This window comes from Euprymna scolopes, unplaced genomic scaffold, assembly GCF_053919585.1.
Source record: "Euprymna scolopes isolate OS-2025 unplaced genomic scaffold, ASM5391958v1 sca744, whole genome shotgun sequence".
Taxonomy (NCBI): domain Eukaryota; kingdom Metazoa; phylum Mollusca; class Cephalopoda; order Sepiida; family Sepiolidae; genus Euprymna; species Euprymna scolopes.
The window spans coordinates 1-5,000 of record NW_027633818.1 but is presented as its reverse complement, the minus strand read 5'-3'; the positions used below and the strand labels follow the sequence as shown (position 1 = coordinate 5,000).

Below are 5,000 nucleotides of genomic sequence, written 5' to 3'. Positions count from 1 at the left end.
GCTAAAGTAAGAAAGAAACACGCCGAAACACACCGACCGGCACCCCCGACGACGACCACGGGTAAACGGCGGGACTAACTGTGACTCTCTTAAGGTGTGAGGAGGCTTTGCCTCTTAAGCAAGTTTGACTGACGCCTACCGACACCGGTCAGGTCGGCGAGGCTCCCGGCGGCCCCGAGCGGGACCACAGGTTGCGGAAGGCGTCCAAGTGAGCGGCGGCGACGCCAGGAGGCCCCCGGGGTCGACTCCGCGGCCCCCGGGTCGGTGTGCGGGCCTCCAGAGCTCGATAAAGTAGTGGTGTCGCTAGCGGTCGAGAAGGCACTTTTCGACGCCTACTGCCACCCCCACATGGCGGTAGGCGCAAAACTGGAAAATCGCCGACCAGAAATGTCGCTTCGTATAATCGACGTTTTTTTTGACCACCATTTTCAGGTGTCGGAGGTGGGTCTGGACGAATACCAACACCATTTCTGGGGTTTCACAACCGCCCGGCTTCTCCGACATATGTTGGAAAGGAGTAGCGATCGAGCGAAGGGGGCTGTCGGTAGGCGGCCGCGGGTTGCATGTGTGCCCGGGACAGCACCCCCATCCAACTAAGGGGTGTCCCCCGGGGGCCAGGGGGACCTCGTCCAGGTCGGCCGGGCGCTTCCAGACGCCTACCGACACCGGTCAGGTCGGCGAGGCTCCCGGCGGCCCCGAGCGGGACCACAGGTTGCGGAAGGCGTCCAAGTGAGCGGCGGCGACGCCAGGAGGCCCCGGGGTCGACTCCGCGGCCCCCGGGTCGGTGTGCGGGCCTCCAGAGCTCGATAAAGTAGTGGTGTCGCTAGCGGTCGAGAAGGCACTTTTCGACGCCTACTGCCACCCCCACATGGCGGTAGGCGCAAAACTGGAAAATCGCCGACCAGAAATGTCGCTTCGTATAATCGACGTTTTTTTTGACCACCATTTTCAGGTGTCGGAGGTGGGTCTGGACGAATACCAACACCATTTCTGGGGTTTCACAACCGCCCGGCTTCTCCGACATATGTTGGAAAGGAGTAGCGATCGAGCGAAGGGGGCTGTCGGTAGGCGGCCGCGGGTTGCATGTGTGCCCGGGACAGCACCCCCATCCAACTAAGGGGTGTCCCCCGGGGGCCAGGGGGACCTCGTCCAGGTCGGCCGGGCGCTTCCAGACGCCTACCGACACCGGTCAGGTCGGCGAGGCTCCCGGCGGCCCCGAGCGGGACCACAGGTTGCGGAAGGCGTCCAAGTGAGCGGCGGCGACGCCAGGAGGCCCCCGGGGTCGACTCCGCGGCCCCGGGTCGGTGTGCGGGCCTCCAGAGCTCGATAAAGTAGTGGTGTCGCTAGCGGTCGAGAAGGCACTTTTCGACGCCTACTGCCACCCCCACATGGCGGTAGGTGTAAAATCGGAATAGACCGGACCAGGAATGTCGAGGGGGAAAAAAATGACAAAGTCCTGGTGTGCCTAGGCGTCGAGAAGGCACTTTGCGACGCCTACCGACATCCCCATGTGGCAGTAGGCGTAAAACTGGAAAATCGCCGACCAGAAATGTCGCTTCGTATAATCGACGTTTTTTTTGACCACCATTTTCAGGTGTCGGAGGTGGGTCTGGACGAATACCAACACCATTTCTGGGGTTTTCCAGTTTGAAAGTTTTATAAAACATGTTCGGTAGGAAGCACACTTTGGTGTGTCGGTTCGTCGGAGCAGCGACTCTTTGCCTCGTGGTGGTCCGGAACGTCTCTACGGGCTTGTCGCAAAGGCGTCAGAAAGTGGCATCTCCGCCGCCTAGGGCTGTCACCGTTATCGCTGTCGCCGCGCTCCAACTTGTTTTGATCCGCCGCCTTCGTTCCTGCCAACCGTGCGCCCGCTCATCGTCGTTAGGTTATAATACGTGGTACGTGTGTGTGCTTCTCCGTGGACCTAGGGCTGCTCGACGTGTCGAACGATATGTTGGAACAACTAACGGCTCCTTTTCCTGGTTCCATAGTCGTCGTGGTACCCGCGTCGTCAGCCATATCTATGTCCACCATGTTTAGCCGATACGTTTGCTGCAGCTTCTGCTTCCGCCTCAGCGTTCGCCGCTCTCAGCCGCCGCTGTTGTTGCTGCCGTTCTGCCATTCAACCACTACCTGCGAATCTTTCGATGATCGGCCGAACGACCCATCGCTGTGCGACCGATAAATCCTCCGGATTAGGGAGAAACGCCGCCGCTCTCTGCCGCCGTCGAACGGAAAAACGTACATTGTAACGAACGAACGAACGAACGAACGAATTAACGAACGAGCGAACAAACAAACAAAAATAGCCGCGGGGGATGCACTATGTAGATCCTGATCCCCTTGTAACCATACGTACGTTGTTCGATGCTCTCCCGTCCTGGAAGTCGCCGCAGCAAACAGGAGGATGAGCAGCAGCAGGCGCCGCCGCCGTAACCGCCGCCTGCCTGCCGCCTCCTACTCCTGTCAGCGTCCGATCTCACAGCCGTGTGAACGTTCGCTGACACCCGATTTCTTTCCGTCTGGCAAAACCTTGGACGTCCCGCTCGCGGTACACGTGCTGCAGCGACTTCTCGTCCGACAACGCATAAGCGTCGACGTCTGCCGCCGCATCTTCTGATACGTGGACGGTGATAGCGCTAGTCCCTTCTTGCGCCACCTCCACCTTTGTTAGCGCCAAAGAAGATCGATCGAGCAGTCGTGGTCGCAGTCGATTAACCCGTTTTCACCGTCCGCAGTTCCCAAGCCGCCGATCAAGTCGTTGCTCTTCTTGTTCGTTCTTCCCATACCGTCGATTTGCACGGCTGCCGGATGAGCCATCCTCTGTCCGGCGAAGCGCTCACGTCAGTGATCGATACTTGCACCGACAGTCCTCCCGCTCGCGACTCGGTGCTCGAATCGGACTCGTTCGTTTTTATCTCGATGCGATTGTGAAAAGGGGGACCGGTCGTCAATGTCGTGTGTGTCGACGATGTTGTTCGCCCGGTCCGCCGCGTTGTTGTCGTTTTTTTTTTTTTTTTTTTTCCCCTAACGTTCGCCGTCGCACGGACGAAAGGGTGAGAAAAAAAAAAAAGCTCGAAAAAGCCGCCCAAAAAAATCGGACCGAGGAGCCGCTTGCGAGAACGCGCCATGTGCACGTTGTCTCTCCTCGGTTTTCCGAGCACGAACACGACGCCGGTCGGTCGGTCGGTCGACGAAGGCGACGACGAAGGTGACGGGAAAATTTACGCCGCCGCTGCCCTGGTCCAGCTCCTCCCCGATGACGGCTGTGATGTTGACGTTGACGTTGGCGACGACGACGACGACGACGGAGACGACGACGACGACGAGACGGCATCGATGGCGACCACGATGACGACGACCTCGACGAGTTCAGTCTGCACCTTGACCTCCGATGTCCGTGTGCACTGCCGTCGTGCTGTTTGTCGTTTGTCGTATGTATCGCTGTCAAGGGTGCCGTTGTCGTTGTTGTTGTCGACGTTGTTGCTTGCTCTCTCGTCTCGGTCGGTTGGTACGTTGATGACGACGACGACGACGAAGACGACGACGACGACGACGAGACGGCATCGATGGCGACCACGATGACGACGACCTCGACGATTCCAGTCTGCACCTTGACCTCCGATGTCCGTGTGCACTGCCGTCGTGCTGTTTGTCGTTTGTCGTATGTATCGCTGTCAAGGGTGCCGTTGTCGATGTTGTTGTTGTCGACGCTGTCGTCTGTTCTCTCTTCTCGGCCGGCTGTGACGTGGACGTTGACGACGACGACGACGAGACGGAATCGATGGCGACCACGATGACGACGACCTCGGCGAGTTCAGTCTGCACCTTGACCCTCGATGTCCGTGTGCACTGCCGTCGTGCTGCTTGTCGTTTGTCGTATGTATCGCTGTCAAGGGTGCCGTTGTCGTTGTTGTTGTCGACGTTGGTCGCTTTCGTTCTTTGAGTCTCGGTCTCGGTCCAAGTCAGGGGAGAAACAAAAAAGAGGCCATCAGCGCGGGCAGCGCGCTTCTTCTGACGGCGAACCCCCTCGAAAAATAAATAAACACGTGCCCGTCGTTGTAGTTGTCTGTCTTATGTCGGTCGGTCGGTCGGTCGGTCTGTCGTTCTGTCGAAACAAAGTCCCAAATTCCAACGATACCTGGTTGATCCTGCCAGTAGTCATATGCTTGTCTCAAAGCTTAAGCCATGCAAGTGTAAGTTCACGCCACGCATTAGAACGGGCGAAACCGCGAATGGCTCAGGAACCGGACCTAATCCTCGGGACCGTATTCCTCCTCGGAGGCGATGGATAACTGTGGCAATTCTAGAGCTAATACATGTGACACAGGCCGCGATCGGTCGGCGCGCCGTCGTCGCCACGCCTCGCGCGCTGGCACCCGCGTCGGCCGTTCCGGGTCGCGGCGCTACATATTAGACTGAGACCGATGCGCGTCATTCCGTCCTCCCGTCGTCGGCGTTCCCGCTCGCGGGTCCGTTCGGTGGCGGGGCTCATAGGGCGGCGCGCTCCGCTTTGGTGACTCTGGATAACTCACTGGTCGATCGCACGAGCTTTCACGCCCGGCGACGGGTCTCTCGAGGGTCCGCCCTATCAACTGTCGACGGTCGGTTAAGTGCCTACCGTGGTTACTACGGGTAACGGGGAATCGGGGTTCGATTCCGGAGAGGGAGCATGCGAAACGGCTACCACATCCAAGGAAGGCAGCAGGCGCGCAAATTACCCACTCCCGGCACGGGGAGGTAGTGACGAAAAATAACGACGCGGGACTCTGTCGAGGCCCCGCGATCGGAATGAGTACACTTCAAATCCGTTAACGAGGACCAACCGGAGGGCAAGTCTGGTGCCAGCAGCCGCGGTAATTCCAGCTCCGGTAGCGTATATTAAAGTTGTTGCGGTTAAAAAGCTCGTAGTCCGAACTCGGGTTCGTGGTCGCGCAAGCGGCCCCGGGGCGGCGGCGCCATCGTCCGTCGTTGACTTTGGTCGTCCGTTCGCATTCCCG

At 59.0% G+C, this 5,000-nt stretch overlaps 1 pseudogene; it reads left to right on the top strand.

Moving 5' to 3' along the window:
* Window positions 1–4,138: 4,138 nt before the first annotated feature.
* LOC145276190 (small subunit ribosomal RNA) lies at window positions 4,139–5,000 on the top strand (annotated as a pseudogene; the record flags this gene model as incomplete).